Here is a 25,565-nt window from a genome sequence, read left to right as displayed (position 1 = left end):
AACATTACTTCTGATATGCAAATTGCCTCTTCTGAGAAAAAGAGGACTTAACTCTATAGCGCCACCTATTGGAAGTAGCGATCCTACAAGTCACAATCAACCCTTTAACGAGTCGTGCAATATGACTTAGGATTAAAGCCAAATCAGTATCTCAATTCGCAGACACGGTGTTTCGGGCTGTTGGCCCTCGTCAGTGCGAAGCATGAGAACTGATTTGGCTAGGTGAGAGGCTCTGGAGTGGGGTCTAAGGGGTAACGTTTCTCCTTATGGAGAGTGACATACCATCTCTGGCTTGTCAAGGTAAGGAGGCTTATTCGCCGTGCAATGCTCCTCTGGGAATTTAAATATGCAAATTGCCTCTTCTGAGAAAAAGAGGACTTAACTCTATAGCGCCACCTGACTTCTGGTCAGTCAGAAGTTACAGCCACAAGATGGCGCCGCAGAACTTGAGCAGCGCCAATAAAGGGTGAAGACAGCGGTGAGTAAGTAGACTAGGTGCAGGGGCCTTAGATCACAAACATCACTCCAGCACTGAAAAAAACCCATTGAAGCAGTGATTTAAATGTCCTTTAGTTTGATCAATTCTACCAAGTTCTACTTCTGAGTACAGATTGCATATTTGGGATAAATTTTCAGTTTTGAGTCTTTCGACTTAAGAGCGGATAACTTGCTGCCTAATATGTACCAGGAAATCTCATCTAAACATGGAAAATGTCAGTGAAGAAATGTACATGCTGAGAAGCTTTACAAATCTGGAGTATGTCAATTCTTTGTGAGGCATTGATTTCTCTCCTTGCAATTACTGAAGGTGAAATCTGCTTCAAACCCCCAGCATAGCCTGCAGCAAAACCCTATAGAGCGCATTTGCACCAGCCAATTTTGCAGCATTAAATGACCGCTGATTGTTAAGCATTTACCCATCACAGTGGTTTAATAGCCTGTTTACACAGGTAGACATCTCTTCAGATGGGCACCGAACGTTCTGTAACAGATCCTTCTATGCACATAGGCTGCCATTGTACTCAGCAGCGCGAGTCTGGTCCTGTTCTCAGGAATGGTCGTTTATGATAATCTCACAGTATAAATGAACCTTAACACGGCTGTGCGCAACTTCTTTGTTAAATATTTGTAGGCGCTTACCATAATTATCTCCGGTACACGAGATAATGATTAGTTCATGAATTCGTTGAGCAGAGAGAAAACAACCCCTGAGTAGATCCTGGCAATCAAAAAAAGAAAAAGAGCAGGAGATAATCCAGTGATCTTGGGGACTGGACAGTAATTTCTCTAGGGTTGTTGACTGGGTTAATCTGTAACTCCCAGAAGCAAGGTCTGTGTAATAAGTTTAGTGATGACTCAACAAGTTGGCAAAACACTTTAAAGTGAACTTACTCTTGTATTTAAAGGTTGTGTTTTCAATGGCTACCCACATCCGGTGATCCTCTACATATTTAAGCCAATGCGCCGTTATTTAATAGCCTGTTAGAGAGGTCAACTGTACTTCCATTGCCATAGAACAATCAATAATATGATCATTCTGTGAACACAGAATATGAAGATCTCAGCAGCACATAAGGGTCACACAGGATGAAAGCTAACTCATTACAGCTGACGAATGAGCGTTTTGCTTGTTCCGCAGGAGTCTGGCCGTCTACGTAGACAAGCCACTAATCGGGACACGAATGTTTGTAGGAATTCTCAGTCTCGATTATGTGCCTGAGCATCAATTTCCAAATTTCAACATCCTATCAAATGCTGTTGTCTTTATTCTATGTCACAGTGTATACATGCTGCCTACAATACAGCCTCTGCCTGCTCATGGGCTACAGGTCAAACCTATTATTGGATTCTATCACAGAAAACTTAAAATCTCCAGGAGAAAGAGAGCTTACAATCTAAAACCCTCTTAGTAATAAGAGTAATGTTTAACATATGGGAAGAGAGTAAATTGCCTATAGCTCAGAAGTGAGAAAACTAATTAAAACTCCCTTTGAGGCTTGGACTGCCTGCGGTGACCAAATAATTCAATTAGGATATCTGTTGTGGGAAGAAGTAAAGAGACCAAGATTCCAGAGGAAAGGAAGTGAAAATCTTACACCTTTAGAGGTAAGGCTACTTTCACACTAGCGTCGTGTCGTGCACTGCATGTCGCTATGCGTCGTTTTGTAGTCTCCATTGACTTGCATTAGCGACGCAGTGCGACGCATTGCCACACGTCGCAACCGTCGTGCGACGGTTGCGTCGTGTTGCATCAGACCGTCGACACCAACAAACGTTGCTTTAACGTTTTTTGGTGCGTCGTTCCCGTCTTTTCCAACCGCGCATGCGCGGCCGGAACTCCGCTCCCGCCTCCCCGCACATCACAATGGGGCAGCGGATGCGTTGAAAAACAGCATCCGCTGCCCCCGTTGTGCGGCGCATTCACTGCTAGCGTCGGTACGTCGCAACGACGCAATTCGTCGTGCGTCGTCCGACGCTAGTGTGAAAGTAGCCTAACTCTTGTTCCCTTCAGAGGAAACTGGATGTCTGCAACCAACTTGTCGGTTCAGTTTCGAAGGTCAGATATGAATATTGGGGTTTGTGTCTATCCAATATTGATGGGACATATATTTGCAACTTTAGGGCTAATACGGGAAAAATATGCATATTTTTTCAAAACTGTAAGACATGCCAATCAGCCCCAAATCAATAGTGGCCAGGTAGCTGGCAACATCTATGTCATGCTTCCCATCTGTTAAAATGTAAAATTACATGAAAAAATATGATGGCAATATTGAATGCCTGTGATCGTCAGGAGTGAAAATTGGTACTCTCATACTCTGAAACTAAAGGCACATCCCAGGACCAGCCTTGTTATGAATTATCAGGAGGAGATGTGTGGGGGTAACCAGGGCTGCCACTAGAAATTTCGGGGCCCCATACTGGCAAAATTTTCGGGGCCCCATTGAGACTCCGCCCAGGCTCCACCCCAGCCCCACCTCCACGCTCCACCCCTCAAACTGTCCACAGTCTCACTGCTCTCTCTTGGAAAAATTCCACTTCTCACCTATCACACATTGACAGTTCCCATCAGCAGATCACACATATAGCCGGCAGCTTTTGTTTTGGCCAAAAGATTTTTTAAGCCACCAAAATGACAAGGTAGACACTTTTGGCTGGGCCCTACTCTACTATAACCTATTAAATATTTGTTAAAATATGCAATACAATTTAGGTATATTTTTATTTATTTTTCAATTTTTAAAATGACCTATAATACCACATACAAGGAACAAATACCACAACACCATGACCAGATGACATATTACCACCACAGTGATCTATAATACTATCTACAAGGCACAAATACCACCACACCATGACCAGATGACATATTACCACCACAGTGATCGAATAATATCAAATACAAGGAACAAATACCACAACACCATGACCAGACCACATATTACCACCACATAGTGACTGAATACTACAATACTGATCAATAATAAAAAAAACCCACAATACCATCACCATAAGTGCCATTATACACAGGAGATCTGTACTTAGTATGCAGTGTCTGTGTACAGATAATACAGCGATCACTGGTGACATTATACACAGGACCTCTGTATATAGTATACAGTGCATAGGTAACACTGACTCACCAGTGACGTCTCTAGGTGAAGTCCTTCATCTTTCATCCCGCACAGACCGCCATCACTTCATCCAGCCAGGACTCGTCTCTGCAGGAAATAACACCGTTATCTCGAGTTCCGCTTGCAGAACACATTACTTAATTTTCCCAACTTCTACATTACACCACATGAAGAAGGCGTCACTCTGCACAGTAACAGGACTGCCCCCTCATTTAAAACAGTGTCCTCAAAAAATAAAATAAATACATCACTGCAGTAATAATATCCCTAAATTAGTCCCTATGGTAATAATATTCGCCATCCTAGCCCCCCCGTGTGTCTCATTCCTGGCGTCAGCCATATGTTCTCCCATTCTGCCCCATATGATCTCCCCATCCTGCCCCATCTCTCTATCGTATCCATCCTGCCCCATCTGTCTCCAATCATGCCCGTATCTCCATTCTGCCCCGTCTCCAATCATGCCGCCCCAGTGTCCGGCATGCCGCCCCAGTGTCCGGCATTCTGCCCCAGTGTCCAGCAGCTTTCTGCCCCAGTGTCCAGCAGCTTTCTGCCCCAGTGTCCAGCAGCTTTCTGCCCCTGTGTCCAGCAGCATTCTGCCCCAGTGTGTCCAGCATTCTGCCCCAGTGTGTCCAGCATTCTGCCCCAGTGTGTCCAGCAGCGTTCTGCCCCTGTGTCCAGCATTCTGCCCCTCGTGTCCAGCAGCATTCTGCCCGTGTCCAGCTTTCTGCCCGTGTCCAGCGTTCTGCCCCCGTGTCCAGCGTTCTGCTCCCGTGTCCAGCGTTCTGCCCCCGTGTCCAGCGTTCTGCTCCCCTGTGTCCAGCGTTCTGCCCCCGTGTCCAGCGTTCTGCTCCCCTGTGTCCAGCGTTCTGCCCCCCTGTGTCCAGCGTTCTGCCCCCGTGTCCAGCGTTCTGCCCCCCTGTGTCCAGCGTTCTGCCCCCCTGTGTCCAGCGTTCTGCCCCCCTGTGTCCAGCATTCTGCTCCCGTTTCCAGCGTTCTGCCCCCGTGTCCAGCGTTCTGCCCCCCTGTGTCCAGCGTTCTGCCCCCCTGTGTCCAGCGTTCTGCCCCCCTGTGTCCAGCGTTCTGCCCCCCTGTGTCCAGCTTTCTGCCCTGGGCCCCCTGGATCGCCGCTCTCAATAGAAAAAAAAAAAGTTCTGCTTGCCTGCCGCGCTCCTGCTCTCTCCACGCAGCTGAAGCATGCACTCGCCGGCGACTGACAATGACGTCAGACGCCGGCGACATGCACGCTGCGGCTGACGTCAGCTGTCAGTCTCAGATTGGCTGGCGGCTGTTAACCATTGACGTGCGGGGGCGGGCCCGCACATCAATAGCTTTAAACAGCTGCAGCGCCAGCCGCCGCTAAGGGCCCGGTTCAGCCTGCGGCTGCCGGTAGGGGCCCGGTGAGCAGAAGAGACAGGGCCCAATGCGGGCCCCCTCTGCCCACTGGGCCCCATACGCCAGTCACGGCTGTAATGCCCTGATGGCGGCCCTGGGGGTAACTTAGGTGCTGATAAAAAGACAAGGCAAATTATGATCTGTGTTCAATGCCGGAAGATACATCGCTGTGCAGGCTTGATCCACGTTAACAAGACATTTTTCAATCGAATTGCTTTCATCCACTAAGCTCTGAAGCCATTGTAGTGACATCAGGTTTAGTTATTTTCTTTTGTTTATTCTTTATTTATTTATTTTATGTAATTGTATATGCTGGAGTGGCAATTCATTTTCCCGAGTTGGCGAGATGTCATGACTGTGGTGGAGGTAACCAATAAACTTAAATAATAAACTTAAACACACAATATGAAGCCACTCCAACACAGTATGATGCCCCACACGCATTATGATTTCCTATAGCCCCTAAATATATTATCATCCCTTCACAGCCTCACACATAGTATGATTGTCCCTACAGTTTGTTTTTTTTTTACAGGGGACATGGGCTTCAGTGGATTAGGTGTAAAGATTAGTATAACTGTATTTTTTATTTTTAAATGTGTAAATTAGGGTGCTTTGTTTTATTTAAAATAAAAGATTTTATTCTTTCTGTGTGTTTATTTCAGTACGTAATATGGGGTTAGTAATGGGGGAATCTTATAGACGCCTCTCCATTACTAACTCCTGGACATGATATCACCTGACAATACAAAGGTGACATCAACCCAGCCCTATTACCCCACTTGCTATCACCACAGGGCAAGTGGGAAGAGTGAGGCCAAGCACCAGGTTTGGTGAATCTTATGGATGCGCCAGTTCTGGGGCAGCTGAAGACTGATGTTGGTAGCCTGGGAGGGACGGGGCAATATCTCTGGCCCCTTCCTTGGCTATGAATATCAATCTACAGCTGTCTGTTTAGACTTTGTTGGTTTGAATTTATAGGGGGACACTACACTACATTTTTTTTCTGGGGTCCCTGTAAATTCACCAGGAATGGCTAAGCAAACAGCTGTGAGCTGTTATTAATAGCATGGGAAACTTATGGGATATTGCCCCTTTTCCCAGATTATTAACATCAGCCCCCAGCCATGGGCTTTCCCTCTGCTGGTTATGAAATTTGCGCAGGAGCCCACAACGTTTTTTTAATTTAATTCTTTATTTTAGAAGGGGGGACACAGCGGGTGCTGAATACAACTCCCATCATGATGAGAGCTGCCTTCATCATCCAGCATCTGGGAACAGTGAGAACTGTACCGCTTGTTCACAGGATGTTGTCATCCGTGTGCCATCAGTGTGCACATGTGCGGGACACATTTTGTCCATGCTGCTGATATGTCTGTATGCACCACTATTGAAAACAATGGGTGTGCGCGTGTCTGTATTTGCGGCCCATAAAAAAAACGGACCACATACCGACACAAAAAATGGAAGTGTGAAGGGGGCCTAAGCTAGAGTGGAGTGCTGCTCTATAAAAGAGGCATCTGCTATCACAAACTTAATGTGTCCATTTATTACATGGACCACAATTCATCTGCACGAAATGTACGCTACAGTGGCTTCCCCCATTGTCTCGTCTGCTTGCTGGAGATGCTGGAATAAATCTGTGATGAAACAACAACTCTTTTAAAGTGAATGTACCATCCAAAAAAAAAGTTAAGTATTAATGTTTATTTTTTCAATGGTATAAAATATGAAAAATAATGCAAACTAGTTTTGATATTTTCCAATTTTAAACACTAGGGGGAGCAGCTGTTGAAATTTGCCATGAACCTAGTATACTCCGACAGAGTATTGCAAAAAAAAAAGGGAGGATCAGATTTAGGGTATGTGCACACGTCAGGATTTCTTGCAGAAATTTTCCTGACAAAAACCAGACATTTCTGCCAGAAAACTGCATGCGTTTTTGGCACGTTTTTTGTGCGTTTTTAGTGCGTTTTTTTCCAAATGCATAGAATTGCGGGAAAAATGCGGAAAATCCGCAAAATTAATGAACATGCTGCTTTTTTTTACCGCGATGCGTTTTTTTTTTGCGGAAAAAAATGCACCATGTGCACAAAACATGCAGAATGCATTCTAAATGATAGGATGCATAATGTATGCGTTTTTAATGAGTTTTTATCACTAAAAAACGCGAAATAACCTGAACGTGTGCACATACCCTTGGAATCACAGAGCGGAGATATTGTGTTAGTAACGGCAATGTGATACTGAGATGTGGAAAGTGTTTTCCAGGATGGCCGGTGGCTCTGATTTTGTTAGATGGTGCTGCTCACTGAATTATGCTCTGGGATTGGACACGTGGACTGTATAACACTCTGGAATTAGATACGCACTCTGTATCATGCCAGGGATTAGATACGTGGACTGTATCACGCTCTGGGATTAGATATGCAGACTGTATCTCATGCAGGGATTCGATCCTTGGACTATCACTTTCTATGATTAGATACGTAAACTGTATCATGCGCAGGAATTACATACACAAAGTACATCACACAGGTTAAGATACAATGAAAATACAAAAACACACAAGCGTTACCTGACCATGCAGCAGAAAACCACCACTAGAATCCCCTCAGCTGCTAAGGTCAATAAAGGGTAGGTATCACCCTTATAGAAAAATAAACAAGTGTTAAAAAGACTGACCGCACTCAAGGGAAGAATATCACAGAGCAAACTAAGAGGGTCCAATGAACAAAGAATATATAAAGACTGGTAGCCATCCAATAAGACAAATACTAGCCCCAGATGGCACTCCAAGAGAGAACAGCAAAAACACAAACAAAAAACAAGCTAAGTAGGTTTGATAAACAAAAAATGTATATAGTAATCTAGTGGCCGTCCAGTAAATAAATTACTATTACTAGCCACAGATGGTAACAACACTATTAGGCCGGCCTCACACTCAGCGTATTTTGCGCATGGCATTCTCCGTATGTAATCCGTATGGCATCCGTACTGCAATATTTTCTCGCAGGCTTGCAAAACCGACATCTAATGGATTTATGTGTTCAAATGTTCGTTAAAACATATATACAGTATATATATATATATATATATATATATATGTCATTGAGACACATATACACTCACCGGCCACTTTATTAGGTACACCTGTCCAACTTCTTGTTAACACTTAATTTCTAATCAGCCAATCACATGGCGGCAACTCAGTGCATTTAGGCATGTAGACATGGTCAAGACAATCTCCTGCAGTTCAAACCGAGCATCAGTATGGGTTAGAAAGGTGATTTGAGTGCCTTTGAACGTGGCATGGTTGTTGGTGCCAGAAGGGCTGGTCTGAGTATTTCAGAAACTGCTGATCTACTGGGATTTTCACGCACAACCATCTCTAGGGTTTACAGAGAATGGTCCGAAAAAGAAAAAAAATCCAGTGAGCGGCAGTTCTGTGGGCGGAAATGCCTTGTTGATGCCAGAGGTCAGAGGAGAATGGGCAGACTGGTTCGAGCTGATAGAAAGGCAACAGTGACTCAAATCGCCACCCGTTACAACCAAGGTAGGCCTAAGAGCATCTCTGAACGCACAGTGCGTCGAACTTTGAGGCAGATGGGCTACAGCAGCAGAAGACCACACCGGGTACCACTCCTTTCAGCTAAGAACAGGAAACTGAGGCTACAATTTGTACAAGCTCATCGAAATTGGACAGTAGAAGATTGGAAAAAAGTTGCTTGGTCTGATGAGTCTCGATTTCTGCTGCGACATTCAGATGGTAGGGTCAGAATTTGGCGTAAACAACATGAAAGCATGGATCCATCCTGCCTTGTATGGAGCATCTTTGGGATGTGCAGCCGACAAATCTGCGGCAACTGTGTGATGCCATCATGTCAATATGGACCAAAATCTCTGAGGAATGCTTCCAGCACCTTGTTGAATCTATGCCACGAAGAATTGAGGCAGTTCTGAAGGCAAAAGGGGGTCCAACCCGTTACTAGCATGGTGTACCTAATAAAGTGGCCGGTGAGTGTATATATATTCTGTATTTATATTTAATTCAGCGCGATATATGTGAAAAGCCGGTAATTCAATTGCCGGCTTTTCATTTCTCCTTCACAAACCCGACAGGATATGAGACATGGTTTACATACAGTAAACCATCTCATATCCCCTTTTTTTTGCATATTCCACACTACTAATGTTAGTAGTGTGTATGTGCAAAATTTGGGCGCTGTAGCTGCTAAAATAAAGGGTTAAATGGCGGAAAAAATTGGCGTGGGCTCCCGCGCAATTTTCTCCGCCAGAGTGGTAAAGCCAGTGACTGAGGGCAGATATTAATAGCCTAGAGAGGGTCCATGGTTATTGGCCCCCCCCTGGCTACAAACATCTGCCCCCAGCCACCCCAGAAAAGGCACATCTGGAAGATGCGCCTATTCTGGCACTTGGCCACTCTCTTCCCACTCCCGTGTAGTGGTGGGATATGGGGTAATGAAGGGTTAATGTCACCTTGCTATTGTAAGGTGACATTAAGCCAGATTAATAATTGAGAGGCGTCAATTATGACACCTATCCATTATTAATCCAATTGTATGAAAGGGTTAAAAAAACACACACATTATTAAAAGGTATTTTAATTAAATACACACACAGGTTGTTTTAATATTTTATTGCTCTCTCAATCCACCTGAAGACCCTCGCTCTGAAAAATAATAAACCGACAATATACATACCTTCAGATGATCTGTCACGTCCCAAGAAGTAAATCCATCTGAAGGGGTTAAATCATTTTACAGCCAGGAGCTGTGCTAAAGCACTCGCTCGTGCCTGTAAACCCCCGGGTACTGAAAGGAAAGCAGGATGATCTGTACTTACCTTGAGTTGCGGTGTTGCGCCCTCTGCTGGATGTCCTCATATGAACTCGAGCGTGGGAACTTTTCCAAGGCTCCAGGTTCACACTGCATTTTAGCGGTCCGTTAGACGGACTACGTTACACCGCAGCATAACACGGTGTAACGCAGTCCGTTAACACCGCCATTAAGCCCTATGGCGGACCAATCGCTAGCGCATGCCCATAATGGGTGTGCGCTAGCGATGTGCCGTCATTGAGTGACGGACCCTGGGATGCGGGCTGCAGCGTTTATGGGTCCGTCACTGCTAGCGCAGATAGACCATCTGCTAGCTCTATCTGCGCTAGCGGTATGACAAGTCGGCACTTGCGTTAACAGCAGCCCATTAACACATGTGTTGAACGGGCTGCTGTTAACGCAATGTGAACCTAGCCTTACCGTTCAGTGGAGAGTGTGGTGTGTGGGCTGGCAGATCTGCAGATATATTGCTGTGAATTTTGCAGATGCAGATAGTAGTAGAGCAGGACAGCAATTACTCAGACAGAGCCAGGTTAAGCTCCAGCTGGCAGCTTTCCCTGGATATCTGTAAAAGTGAAAGTAAAACCAGCAAGCTCCCTGAGCCTGTGAGGTCACACTAACTACTTTCCTGAGGAAGAAGGCAGCTCTGCCTTTGAAACATGTTGGTCAGTTTCCTGGCTCTTGTGCTGCCCCGTAGTTTAGTGTGACTGCTCAGACACAGACTTCTGGTGCTCTTTGCAGATGCAGCAGTGAAGCCTCATTCAGATGTATTCCCATCACAGAGTGTGATTATCTACTGTGAGGCAGTGCGACTATGGGTTCTCAACTGTAAGAGAACCGGATCCAGATTCTTTACTGTACGAGCCCTGACTGCTGTAAGAGTAGCGAGAGGAAGGGATCCTTTCAGGCCCGGATATAGGGGGGGCCCAAGAGGCCCGGGCCCTGGGCCACCCACCGAGCGGGGGCCTTCACTTTGGATCTTCAGTCACTGAAGATCCAGAGGTGAAGTGGTTCAGTCTTCACAGTGTCGCGGTGGGTGAGTATGATCTCTGTCTGTCTGTGTCTGTCTCTCTGTGTGTGTGTCTGTGTATCTTTCTTGCAGCTCCTGTCCTACACAGTACCATACTGTATATACAGGTCCACACTATATCCTGCATTACAGTGTGTCTGTGTATACTGTATGTATATAGTGTGGACCTGTTTACAGTATAGTGCTGTGTGTACACTTTATACAGCCCATCAGCCTCTATTCTATATACAGCCAGCACATCAACAGCCTCTGATATATACAGCAAATATTGAGATAGCTCTAAGGATATATCTAATTTTGATGGTAACAAACTGCAGTGGTGAGCGCTCCTTCTCAAAACTCAAATTAGTTGAAAACCGATTAAGGACCTCCATGAAGCAGGAACGACTTGTAAATTTGGCTATCATGAGCATCGAGTCAGATATACTGCGTGAATTTGACTTTAGTGACATCATTAGTGATTTTGCAGCACGAAAATCAAGGAAAGTGCCTGGATTGTAAAAAATGAATTATTTTACCTGAATTACTCTGCGTAAATAATTTTTGTAAATAAACTTGCATTCGTTTCATTTTGTGTTTTTGCATTACATATTGCAACACCTTGAAAAATGGGCCTCCCTCCAAATTGGGCCCCGGGCCACCCACGTCTTAAATCCGGCCCTGGATCCTCTACCACATGACGCCGTGCTGCTGATTCATGACAAAGTACAAAGAGGGCCATGATGCCTTCCCTGGTAAACATAATATCACAGACTATGGAACTAGAATCTGTCAAGCGGATGTTGATCATGGAAACTAGTCCGATTTCCATATGAAGAGTCAGGAAGGATTCTTTCCCCAGCAAGATTAGCATCTATCTCATGGGAATTCCTACTCCCAGAACAGTAGTATGTCCTGTTATAGGATGAACCCAATAGACATATGTCTCCATTCAAACATAACTATGAAAAGGTGTCGGACTGGGGTGCCAAGGGCCCACCTGTAACACTGACTTTGGAGGCCCACCTGCATACAAATATTACACTACCCTCATTCACAAATGTACCTACACTCACTGGCCACTTTATTAGGTACACCTGTCCAACTTCTTGTTAACACTTAATTTCTAATCAGCCAATCACATGGCGGCAACTCAGTGCATTTAGGCATGTAGACATGGTCAAGACAATCTCCTGCAGTTCAAACCGAGCATCAGTATGGGGAAGAAAGGTGATTTGAGTGCCTTTGAACGTGGCATGGTTGTTGGTGCCAGAATGGCTGGTCTGAGTATTTCAGAAACTGCTGATCTACTGGGATTTTCACGCACAACCATCTCTAGGGTTTACAGAGAATGGTCCGAAAAAGAAAAAAAAATCCAGTGAGCGGCAGTTCTGTGGGCAGAAATGCCTTGTTGATGCCAGAGGTCAGAGGAGAATGGGCAGACTGGTTCGAGCTGATAGAAAGGCAACAGTGACTCAAATCGCCACCCGTTACAACCAAGGTAGGCCTAAGAGCATCTCTGAACGCACAGTGCGTCGAACTTTGAGGCAGATGGGCTACAGCAGCAGAAGACCACACCGGGTACCACTCCTTTCAGCTAAGAACAGGAAACTGAGGCTACTGTTGTGAAATTGGATTTTGGGCTCCCCCGGTGGCCACTGGTGGAATTGAACTTGTGTGCATCATCCCCTCTGTTCACCTGTTCCCATCAGGATGTGGGAGTCGCTATTTAACCTTGCTCCTCTGTCACTTCCATGCCGGTCAACATTGTAATCAGAAGCCTTTCTGTGCATGTTCCTGCTACCAGACAACTTCCAGCTAAGTCGGACTTTTGTCCTTGTTTGTTTTTTGCATTTTGTTCCAGTTCACAGCTGCAGTTTCGTTTCTGTGTCTGGAAAGCTCTTGTGATCTGAAATTGCCACTCTGATGTTATGAGTTAATACTAGAGTCTTAAAGTAATTTCAGGATGGTGTATTGATAGGGTTTTCAGCTGACCATGAAAGTACCCTTTCTGTCTTCCTGCTATCTAGTAAGCAGACCTCGATTTTGCTAAACCTATTTTCATACTACGTTTGTCATTTTCATCTTAAATCACCGCCAATATATGTGGGGGCCTCTGTCTGCCTTTCGGGAAAATTTCTCTAGAGGTGAGCCAGGACTATATTTTCCTCTGCCAGGATTAGTTAGTCCTCCGGCCGGCGCTGGGCGTCTAGGGATAAAACGCAGGCTACGCTACCCGGCTACTGTTAGTTGTGCGGCAGGTTTAGTTCATGGTCAGTTTAAGTTTCCATCCTTCCAAGAGCTAGTTCCTATGTATGCTGGGCTATGTTCTCTTGCCATTGAGAACCATAACAGTTTGACCGGCCCACAAAGGGTTAAATTAATTGGCAGACAAAGGAGAGAAAAAAGAAGTCTGCTGAAAATTTTTTTTTTTTTTTTTCCCTTCAGTTCTGAGTGTGCTTTCAATTGAATCACTTGCAAGTCTGCCTATATTGCAGCCTTCCTCTCTCTCTCTCCTTCTAATTCTGGAATGGCTCTGTGTTCACCTGTTTAAAATGGATATTCAGAGTTTAGCTGCAGGTTTGAATAATCTCACCACGAAAGTTCAAAATTTACAAGATTTTGTTGTTCATGTTCCTATATCTGAACCTAGAATTCCTTTGCCTGAATTTTTCTCGGGGAATAGATCTTGCTTTCAAAATTTCAAAAATAATTGCAAGTTGTTTTTGTCCCTGAAATCTCGCTCTGCTGGAGATCCTGCTCAGCAGGTCAGGATTGTGATTTCCTTGCTCCGGGGCGACCCTCAAGATTGGGCTTTTGCATTGGCTCCAGGGGATCCTGCGTTGCTCAATGTGGATGCGTTTTTTCTGGCCTTGGGGTTGCTTTATGAGGAACCTCATTTAGAGCTTCAGGCGGAAAAAGCCTTGATGTCCCTATCTCAGGGGCAAGATGAAGTTGAAATATACTGCCAAAAATTCCGTAAATGGTCTGTGCTTACTCAGTGGAATGAGTGCGCCCTGGCGGCGAATTTCAGAGAGGGTCTCTCTGATGCCGTTAAGGATGTTATGGTGGGGTTCCCTGTGCCTGCGGGTCTGAATGAGTCCATGACAATGGCTATCCAGATCGATAGACGTCTGCGGGAGCGCAAACCTGTGCACCATTTGGCGGTGTCTACTGAGAAGACGCCAGAGAATATGCAATGTGATAGAATTCTGTCCAGAAGCGAACGGCAGAATTTTAGACGAAAAAATGGGTTGTGCTTTTATTGTGGTGATTCAACTCATGTTATATCAGCATGCTCTAAGCGTACTAAGAAGCTTGATAAGTCAGTTTCAATTGGCACTTTTCAGTCTAAGTTTATTCTATCTGTGACCCTGATTTGTTCTTTATCATCTATTACCGCGGATGCCTATGTCGACTCTGGCGCCGCTTTGAGTCTTATGGATTGGTCCTTTGCCAAACGCTGTGGGTATGATTTAGAGCCTCTTGAAACTCCTATACCTCTGAAGGGGATTGACTCCACCCCATTGGCTAGTAATAAACCACAATACTGGACACAAGTAACTATGCGAATTAATCCGGATCATCAGGAGATTGTTCGCTTTCTTGTGCTGTATAATCTACATGATGTGTTGGTGCTTGGATTGCCATGGCTGCAATCTCATAACCCAGTCCTCGACTGGAACGCTATGTCTGTGTTAAGCTGGGGATGTAAGGGGATGCATGGGGACGTACCTTTGGTTTCCATTTCGTCATCTATTCCCTCTGAGATTCCTGAATTCTTGTCTGACTATCGTGACGTTTTTGAAGAACCTAAGCTTGGTTCATTACCTCCGCACCGGGAGTGCGATTGTGCCATAGATTTGATTCCGGGTAGTAAATACCCTAAGGGTCGTTTATTTAATCTGTCTGTGCCTGAACATGCTGCTGTGGAGGCCTTTCGGGAGCTTAAGCGCCGCTTTTCTTCCGCCCCTGTGTTGCGTCAGCCTGATGTTGCTCTTCCTTTTCAGGTTGAGGTCGACGCTTCTGAAATCGGAGCTGGGGCGGTTTTGTCGCAAAGAAGTTCCGACTGCTCCGTGATGAAACCTTGTGCTTTTTTTTTCTCGTAAATTTTCGCCCGCCGAGCGGAATTATGATATTGGGAATCGGGAGCTTTTGGCCATGAAGTGGGCTTTTGAGGAGTGGCGTCATTGGCTTGAGGGGGCTAGACATCAGGTGGTGGTATTGACCGACCACAAAAATTTAATTTATCTTGAGTCCGCCAGACGCCTGAATCCTAGACAGGCGCGCTGGTCGTTGTTTTTCTCTCGGTTTAATTTTGTGGTGTCATACCTACCGGGTTCTAAGAATGTTAAGGCGGATGCCCTTTCTAGGAGTTTTGAGCCTGACTCCCCTGGTAATTCTGAACCTACAGGTATCCTTAAGGATGGAGTGATATTGTCTGCCGTTTCTCCAGACCTGCGGCGGGCCTTGCAGGATTTTCAGGCGGATAGACCTGATCGTTGCCCACCTGGTAGACTGTTTGTTCCTGATGATTGGACCAGTAAAGTCATTTCTGAGGTTCATTCTTCTGCGTTGGCAGGTCATCCTGGAATCTTTGGTACCAGGGATTTGGTGGCAAGGTCCTTCTGGTGGCCTTCCCTGTCACGAGATGTACGAGGCTTTGTGCAGTCTTGTGACGTTTGTGCTCGGGCCAAGCCTTGTTGTTCTCGGGCTAGTGGATTGTTGTTGCCCTTGCCTATCCCGAAGAGGCCTTGGACGCACATCTCGATGGATTTTATTTCGGATCTTCCTGTTTCTCAGAAGATGTCTGTCATCTGGGTGGTGTGTGACCGTTTCTCTAAGATGGTCCATTTGGTTCCCCTGCCTAAGTTGCCTTCTTCTTCCGAGTTGGTTCCTCTGTTTTTTCAAAATGTGGTTCGTTTGCATGGTATTCCGGAGAATATCGTTTCTGACAGAGGAACCCAATTCGTGTCTAGATTTTGGCGGGCATTCTGTGCTAGGATGGGCATAGATTTGTCTTTCTCGTCTGCTTTCCATCCTCAGACTAATGGCCAGACCGAGCGGACGAATCAGACTTTGGAGACATATTTGAGGTGTTTTGTGTCTGCAGATCAGGATGATTGGGTTGCTTTTTTGCCTTTAGCGGAGTTTGCCCTCAATAATCGGGCCAGCTCTGCCACCTTGGTGTCTCCTTTTTTCTGTAATTCGGGGTTTCATCCTCGATTTTCCTCCGGTCAGGTGGAATCTTCGGATTGTCCTGGAGTGGATGCTGTGGTGGAGAGGTTGCATCAGATTTGGGGGCAGGTGGTGGACAATTTGAAGTTGTCCCAGGAGAAGACTCAGCTTTTTGCCAACCGCCGGCGTCGGGTTGGTCCTCGGCTTTGTGTCGGGGACTTGGTGTGGTTGTCTTCTCGTTTTGTCCCTATGAGGGTTTCTTCTCCTAAGTTTAAGCCTCGGTTCATCGGCCCGTACAAGATATTGGAGATTCTTAACCCTGTGTCCTTCCGTTTGGACCTCCCTGCATCTTTTTCTATTCATAATGTTTTTCATCGGTCATTGTTGCGCAGGTATGAGGTACCGGTTGTGCCTTCCGTTGAGCCTCCTGCTCCGGTGTTGGTTGAGGGCGAGTTGGAGTACGTTGTGGAAAAAATCTTGGACTCCCGTGTTTCCAGACGGAAACTCCAGTATCTGGTCAAATGGAAGGGATACGGTCAGGAGGATAATTCTTGGGTGACTGCCTCTGATGTTCATGCCTCCGATCTGGTCCGTGCCTTTCATAGGGCTCATCCTGATCGCCCTGGTGGTTCTGGTGAGGGTTCGGTGCCCCCTCCTTGAGGGGGGGGTACTGTTGTGAAATTGGATTTTGGGCTCCCCCGGTGGCCACTGGTGGAATTGAACTTGTGTGCATCATCCCCTCTGTTCACCTGTTCCCATCAGGATGTGGGAGTCGCTATTTAACCTTGCTCCTCTGTCACTTCCATGCCGGTCAACATTGTAATCAGAAGCCTTTCTGTGCATGTTCCTGCTACCAGACAACTTCCAGCTAAGTCGGACTTTTGTCCTTGTTTGTTTTTTGCATTTTGTTCCAGTTCACAGCTGCAGTTTCGTTTCTGTGTCTGGAAAGCTCTTGTGATCTGAAATTGCCACTCTGATGTTATGAGTTAATACTAGAGTCTTAAAGTAATTTCAGGATGGTGTATTGATAGGGTTTTCAGCTGACCATGAAAGTACCCTTTCTGTCTTCCTGCTATCTAGTAAGCGGACCTCGATTTTGCTAAACCTATTTTCATACTACGTTTGTCATTTTCATCTTAAATCACCGCCAATATATGTGGGGGCCTCTGTCTGCCTTTCGGGAAAATTTCTCTAGAGGTGAGCCAGGACTATATTTTCCTCTGCCAGGATTAGTTAGTCCTCCGGCCGGCGCTGGGCGTCTAGGGATAAAACGCAAGCTACGCTACCCGGCTACTGTTAGTTGTGCGGCAGGTTTAGTTCATGGTCAGTTTAAGTTTCCATCCTTCCAAGAGCTAGTTCCTATGTATGCTGGGCTATGTTCTCTTGCCATTGAGAACCATAACAGGCTACAATTTGTACAAGCTCATCGAAATTGGACAGTAGAAGATTGGAAAAACGTTGCTTGGTCTGATGAGTCTCGATTTCTGCTGCGACATTCGGATGGTAGGGTCAGAATTTGGCGTAAACAACATGAAAGCATGGATCCATCCTGCCTTGTATGGAGCATCTTTGGGATGTGCAGCCGACAAATCTGCGGCAACTGTGTGATGCCATCATGTCAATATGGACCAAAATCTCTGAGGAATGCTTCCAGCACCTTGTTGAATCTATGCCACGAAGAATTGAGGCAGTTCTGAAGGCAAAAGGGGTCCAACCCGTTACTAGCATGGTGTACCTAATAAAGTGGCCGGTGAGTGTATATCGCTATATAATAATAAACTGGGTAATTTGATTAATGAATGATGAGATGCTGCTTTTTTCTGTACCGAATCAATTGAATTATGCCAAGTACTGCTCATACAATGGGGTAAGGGGCCCAGATCTGCACAGGGGCCCACCGGGGATTCCCCTGTTACCCTATGGGCCAGTCCGAGCCTGACTATGAAAGAATCCTGACTTTAGCACTCAAGGTGTTAGGGCTGGCGGAACGCACTGAGTAAATATAATGATAACAAAGGTGCGTTCGCAGCCCGGGGTCCACCGTGCAGGAGTGGAACCTGCTGCTAGTTAATGGTGGCACTATATGGCGGTACTACGCCAGAATAGACACAGGTTCGGTCACCCGGTCTGCATAGGAGCAAACTCTGTTGCTTCACAGAGTCGCAGGGAGTAAAGGTAACGCTGTGCCCTGTTAGCAGTCACGGGGTGCAGCAAATGGATACTAGTGGGATCCCTGCAATTCACCCCCACTATGCTGGTGATTGATCCCGCTCTGACCCTCGGTGGCTTTTGAGCCCGGGCCTGAGGACGCTCTGAGTCAGATGCTGGGATCAAGCGGGAGTTCCCACCCTACACTGACGGATTGTCAGGAGAAACAGGAGATAGCCGCACAGAGCGCGTACAGCACCGCACTGGCGATCACTGCTGGTTAGACGCAGTATAGATTGTGCCTGGTGCTGGATGGCACTATCTGGCGCTAGACAGCTCCAACATTCGCGAACATTCATCAACTCTAGGGATGGGAATGATTGAGCTTTCACCAGAACAGGCATACAACCACACACACACAATTACTGATTTATACAAGCACATGGCCGAGCGGCCATGCGAACCCTTTATAGCTGCAGCTCTCCAGGACCTTCCTAGTGGACCAATAGGAGCTGCTACAGGGCCTGAGTGTGTGACCCCTGAACTCCAATGAGAGGTCTTCCCTTGGGCATGCTGAGAAGGAGAAAAGCAGGACTTAAGGTACCTTCACACTAAGAGACGCTGCAGCGATACAGACAACGATGCCGATCGCTGCAGCGTCGCTGTTTAGTCGCTGTGTGGTCGCTGGAGAGCTGTCACACAGACGGCTCTCCAGCGACCAACGATGCCGAAGTCCCCTGGTAACCATGGTAAACATCGGGTTACTAAGCGCAGGGCCGCGCTTAGTAACCCGATGTTTACCCTGGTTACCAGCGTAAATGTAAAAAAACAAACAGTACATACTCACCTTCTGCTGTCTGTCACACGTCCCTCGCCGTCTCCTTCCCGCACTGACTGTGAGCGCCGGCTGTAAAGTGAAAGCAGAGCACAGCGGGGACGTCACCGCTGTGCTCTGTACTGCCGGCGCTCAAAGTCAGTGCGGGAAGGAGACGGCGAGGGACGTGTGACAGACAGCAGAAGATGAGTATGTACTGTTTGTTTTTTTACATTTACAATGGTAACCAGGGTAAACATCGGGTTACTAAGCGCGGCCCTGCACTTAGTAACCCGATGTTTACCCTGGTTACCACTGTAAAACATCGCTGGCATCGTTGCTTTGGCTGTCAAACACGACGATACACGCCGATCTGACGACCAAATAAAGTTCTGAACTTTCAGCAACGACCAGTGATATCACAGCAGGATCCTGATCGCTGCTGCGTGTCAAACACAACGATATCGCTATCCAGGACACTGTAACGTCACGGATCGCTATCGTTATCGCTGCAAAATCGGTTAGTGTGAAGGTACCCTTAGTCCCAGGAGCACCTGCTCGCTGCTGAACAGTATTGGTTATAATGGCTGAACCTGGAAGAGCAGCAGTAACCAAACGAGCTGTATCTGTCCGAGCCAGGCGCTGCATCTCCGCTGAGCAGGTTCCACTGCGGCTGGAGAAGAATGGGAGAGCAGCGGCGGGAACTCGACACCTAACACAAGGGAAGTAGCTGACTTGAGAGTTCTGTTCTATACAGAAATACTAAATTACTAGGCCAATCTGATATGCCCAGATTGGCCTAGTAATTTAGTATTTCTGTTTCTTTGACTAAGCCTGGTTGCAAAGAATGAAACAACGGAAGCTGGATCTGGGTCCAGAAACATGAGGAATCTATAACCGGAAAATGTGAAGTGGTAGGCCTGTAAGGCGGAGGACCGGGATGCGGGTACCTGTACTGCGCAGGGTCCGGAACTGTCAAGGCTGCGTCCCAGGTTGTCTGGGGGAAAGGACAGGAAACCGGACAGACCTTTTCACCCCGAAGCAGGGGGCTTGGGAAATGAGAAAGCGTGTGCAACGACGGGCAGTTTCCCGCCGACACTGACTGAGCTGGCGTGCTCCACTGGGTGTGCAGCAGCCCCGCAACATACCGCGGTCGGCTGTATACGACCATGCCACTGAGCCCAGCAGCAGAGGAAGAGCCGTGGGCTCAGATAGGTTCAGTGCCGCGCTCAGGCATAGGAACGAGGGCCGTGTTCAGGACTGTTATTGAAGCCCTCTTTGTTGGACAGCAAACCGCAGACCCCCTTGTTAATAGACTGTACGCAATTCCCTTGACTTTGGCTGCACAAGTTTATGGACTAATTGGGTCAACAGGTAAAAACCGGAGACTGCCCTTTGCCGCCAGAAGATATACCGTAAGCTGTGGAATCTCCTCTGAGGACATTGCAATGGCCGTTGCTGGGACTACAGCCCTCATCAGATCATCCTTGGCCGAGGAAGCCACGAACACGAAAAGTTGATTGAGTGGACTATTATAACATTGAGCTTGTCTATTTCCCTGTCATTCGCCCCTTTAACTGTTCATCTCCCTGTGAGGAGTATCTTTACTGTTAAATTAAATTGTTAACCCTTGGGCGTGGCTTGGGCATGGAGCTGTGAGCACACACCTCTCCTGAGCTCCAGCGTGCCTGAGGCCTCTGCAGCAATTATATAGCCATCATCAGCTCCACTCACCCACCGATGTTGAAGAGCAAGGTTAGGCTCCGCTCCCAGGCACCCAGGGAGCTCACAGTGGGTCCCGCAGGCTCCAGTATCCCCAGGTACATGTCGGTGTCTGGAAGCGCGGGAAAAAGAGTAGCTCCTTCAGCCTTGATGGAGGGGGGAGGTGCCTCCTCCTCCATGCAGCAGCATGCACACAGGAGCTCCCCACCTGAGACTGCAGGCACACGAGGGAATGGGGCCACAGCAGAGAAGGCACAGGAGAGAGGATGAGTGACTGCTGCACCAGAGACCAGCCGATCACCACAGAAGCTGACGGAAGGGAGCCGGGCACAGAGCAAGGGAGAGGTGAGAGATGCAACCTGCCCCTCCCCCCTGGACAGACCGTGTCACAAGCTGAGCTGGCTGAGGACCTGTCTCCCCCTATACTGCACCCTTATCGGGCTCAGGAAACTGAAATGGGCCCCCCACTACTACCACCAGGGAGACATGAGAGACGGGCTTCTCCCAGCCTAGTGCCCCAGGACATTGTGCCCACCATCAATGCATCTCATGGCCTCCCCACACAGGCTCCTGTTAGGTCCCTGGGCTCTGATGACTATATAACTCCCTCTGAGCTGAGAACGCAGCTGAGTGCCTTCCCTACAAAGGCTGACATGGAGGGCTATATACAGCGTATGGAGGCAGTGTGCAGGAGTGAAGTGGGGTCCCTTAAGGAGGACATGTCCCATCTTACCACCACTGTCTCTGCTTTAGAAGCTAAAGTGGAGTCGCTTTCCTCACAATTGCAGAGTCAGCAGCAGCTTCTGGACCTGCACTCGGAGACTTTCAATGTGGTCCTAGATATGCTGGAGGACTCTGAGAACAGGAATCGGAGGAATAATATCAGGCTCCGTGGGATCCCTGAGTCCGTAGCCCCACGTGATCTCTCCTCGGCCCTCCATGGCATAATTTTCAATTCTCTCTTAGGGAGGTCATCCACTGAACACATTGAAATTGACAGAGCCCACCGATCGCTAGGCCCAAAGAACCCCCGATACATCTAAGCCGAGGGATGTCATCTGTAGGATTCACTACTTCCAAACTAAGGATGACATCATGCGTAAGGCGAGGGACCATGATGCTATTGACTTTAATGGGTCTGATGTCCTTCTCTTGTCTGACCTCTCACGCTTCACCCTGGCTAAACGGAGGGCTCTGCGCCCCCTCCTGGAGGTGCTGCGGGAAAATAAGATCCCCTACAGTTGGGGTTACCCATTTCAGTTACAAGTACGCAGTGATAAAGGATTGCTAATTTTGAGAACCCCGTCAGATCTGCAGAACTTCACCGCTGCACTGGGCTTACCTATGGTCACACTGGGTGACTGGCCTCGCCTTACTGCGTTTGACCTATGGGGCCCACGCAGTGCTGGTAGCCCCCCCGCCGGGTCGCTGAGAAAGAGGAAATGGGGCTCCCACCGTAGACGTGCCTCCGTTTCTCATGCTGATGTCACTTGATCATCTAATATTATTGAAATCCACCGCACTCCCTGTGTGGAATATCTTAGAAACAAAAGGATTTTTTGAAATTTGCTAATTTATTCAAGTGAAAAACAGAAAATCAAATGTGACAGATCAAATAGTAGGCAGTATAAGCGACTGAGTGATTTGCCTTCCCACAGGACGCAGGAGCGCTATCCCCCATCCACTAAGGGTACTAAGCCTACATGTCCACCAGCAAGACGCAGTTGCGCCGCTGTTACCCCACTACAAGGCTTTATCCAGAACTGGCAAATCCATTAAACCACATACAACTTACCAGCAATTTAAGGCTGATACATTGGCACCTGCAAGAAAGGTTGTCTCCAGTGACATACCAACTTTCTATTTGAATCGCGTATGCAAACAGCAGCAAGACGCTGATGCACCGCTGCTATTCCTCAGCAAGGTCATACTCAGAGAGAAATCAACTATCAGGCCATACTTGGTATCAAAAAGACTGTACCTGCCCCTTGACACTACAGGGATAACATCCTCACTACCATAAGAGCCACTCATAAATCCTGGATTAAGTGCGACTTTAGAGTAAGACCCGGGAGGGTCGAAAAGTCAAATCACTCAGTCGCTTATACTGCCTACTATTTGATCTGTCACATTTGATTTTCTGTTTTTCAATTGAATAAATTAGCAAATTTCAAAAAATCCTTTTGTTTCTAAGATATTCCACACAGGGAGTGCGGTGGATTTCAATAATACTGATACTAGACCTTACGGTCTGTCTCACCAGCACCCCGATCTAAATTTAGAGTGCAGGCCAAATTATATTTACATTTATACTTGATCATCTAATTCAGACCTTATGATCACTACCGCCCCTTTTCTCTTTGTGCTTTCTTGCCGCCTGCATTGTTCTTCCGTGTTGCCGGGCTCCCACTGGGGCTTGGTCGTGACTTTGCTTTAGATGGTTTGGAGCCACATGTTTTGTAGCGGTGACATTTCTATTTGATTCTACCTGGGAGTCCTGAGCGGGGTTCCTAGCATGGTTCATTTTGCACTATTTATGAATGTCCACCTACTTCAATTGACTCCTCATATTATGTGCCCAACTGTTGCACTACCGCATTAATGTGCTAATGTTATTCTATGTTGGCTAACGCTGCTCTTTCTCCTGAAATTTGTCTTTTTATGATACCCCTTAAGGGGCTTGTTATGACTCTGCTCATTTCGACAACTGTATTTGGCCCTGTTATGTTCGTTAACAATGTTTATGTTACCAGGGTCATGGGCCTACTGGGTAGAGTTGGATTTTTTATTTTCTTTTTTGCTGCAGGGGCTCGGCTGGTTGCTCTCTGCTCAATCACCTCCCCACTAAGGTGTGTCTCTGACACTGCTTCTCAGAGTTTTCTCTGATATTGTCCTGTACCCTTGAGGCCTAGTGGCTTCTTGGTTTTTCTCTTTCTTCTTGGTCGGAATCCTGTCTTCCGGCTGAACTACTATCTTTCCTTGGTGCTTTACTTTCTCTGTTTTTATTTTTCCCCACTTTCCACCCCTCCTACTCCTCTCCGACCCGATTGTACCACCCGCAGGCCCGATAGTTCCTATGGCATCCCTACAACTCTGCTCGCTTAAGGTCAGGGGGTTTAATGTCCCTGAAAAGCGATCTAAGGTTTTATACGGTATGCATAAGAAACGGGTTGACATACTTCTGCTGCAGGAGACGCATTTCCGATCAGACAGAATCCCTAAGCTTAACCATAAATACTACACACAGTGGTTCCATGGCAGTAACTCTGACTCCAAGTCTAAAGGAGTCAGCATTGCATTGCACAAGTCTTTACAGGTTCAGGTAGTTGCCTCTAAAGCGGATTCTGATGGTCGATATGTCTTTTTGAAGCTTAAAATTGCCCATGATTTGTTCACCATAGCTAACATTTATCTCCCCAATCAAGACCAGGTCCGAGCGTGCAGAAAGTACCTACGGGACCTCTCAGCCTTTGCGGAAGGCTATGTGATTATGGGAGGGGACTTCAATATGGTGTTGGACCGCGCTGTGGATTCCTCTTCGGGCAGGTCAGCGGTGTCCCTCTCACAGCTGAAGAGACTGCGGCGGGCCCTGACGGACTCAAGGTTGGTGGATGTATGGAGGTTACTGCACCCCACTACCCGAGATTATACCTACTTCTCCACAGTACATAATTCCTATAGTAGATTGGATTATTTTTTGATCAGCCACGGGCTCCTGTCTCTTGACCCAAAGTCTGACATTGACACGATGTTGTGGTCAGACCATGCCCCGGTTTTGCTCTCCCTCCGGCTGCTGAGCCTTTCTCCGAGGGAATGGACCTGGTCCTTAAACCCTGGTCTCCTTGGAGATCTAATATGTCAGACGGCCGTGCGAACAGCAATCTCGGACTTTTTAGATTTTCACAAGCATGACCCCACGGCCATCCCATACCAATGGGAGGCTTTGAAAGGAGTTATACGGGGAGTATTTATACAACAGGGGGCCCGACTGAAGAGAGAAAGGGAGGCTAACATTGTGGGTTTGTTGACTCGTGTCCAAACTCTGGAGTTGGATCATAGACGGACAGGAGATGCTGGGCTGCTGGCTGATCTCCTACGGGCATGCTGTGAGTTGAGTGCTTTGTTGGACACAACGCTAGCACGACAGAGGGACTGCTTTCATAAATTTCTGTACAAGTACTCTGATAAACCCGGGAGAGCTCTAGCGAGGTTTTTGCACCCCCCGTGCCCCCACCACTTATATCCATACCATGAGGTCTGCTACGGGTAAACTGGTCCATTTTCCTGAGGAGATTGTGGACTCATTCAGAGCATATTACGACTCTCTCCAGAATTTAAGCGGCCTGTTGTCTGATATGTCCCCTTCCGAGTTTCAAGCACGGGTTGACGACTACATCAGGGACACTGAGCTCCCGCCTATGTTGGTGGAGGAGTCTGAGGCCCTGGAGAGTCCTCTTTCGGAACAGGAGGTTTTAGACATGATAAAATCTTTGGCTAATGGTAAAAGCCCTGGTCCTGACGGATTCTCCGCCGCCTTCTATAAGTTATATGCGAATTCCCTGGTCCCCTTCATGACCAAACTGTTTAACTCCATCTCGGTCAACTGCCCCTTTGCCCCTCAAACGCTGATGGCCACAATCACCATGATTCCTAAACCGGGAAAAGATCCCCTATTGTGTGCAAGCTATAGGCCCATATCCCTCATTAATGTGGATGTGAAGGTGTTCGCGAAAGTGTTAGCTGGTAGACTGAACCCTATTCTCCCTGGGTCCATCCATAGTGATCAAGTGGGCTTTGTGCCGCAC

At 47.1% G+C, this 25,565-nt stretch overlaps 1 protein-coding gene across 3 annotated transcripts in view; it reads right to left on the bottom strand.

Annotated features, from left to right (window-relative positions):
- Positions 1–25,565, bottom strand: part of SDSL (serine dehydratase like) — an 83,931-nt gene that overhangs the window by 41,397 nt on the left and 16,969 nt on the right. The window contains exon 1 of one of the 3 annotated variants that reach the window (XM_077296401.1): positions 1,141–1,314. The exons of 1 other annotated variant lie outside the window; for it this stretch is intronic. The gene's annotated coding sequence lies outside the window, so the exon portion shown is untranslated. Of the gene's footprint in view, positions 1–1,140; positions 1,315–25,565 lie in introns of those variants that run through there. One more of the 3 variants, XM_077296419.1, reaches the window with a different exon arrangement.

The sequence above is a fragment of the Ranitomeya variabilis genome, chromosome 1 (genome assembly GCF_051348905.1).
Source record: "Ranitomeya variabilis isolate aRanVar5 chromosome 1, aRanVar5.hap1, whole genome shotgun sequence".
Classification (NCBI taxonomy): Eukaryota; Metazoa; Chordata; class Amphibia; order Anura; family Dendrobatidae; genus Ranitomeya; species Ranitomeya variabilis.
This window is presented reverse-complemented; position numbering and strand designations above follow the sequence as displayed.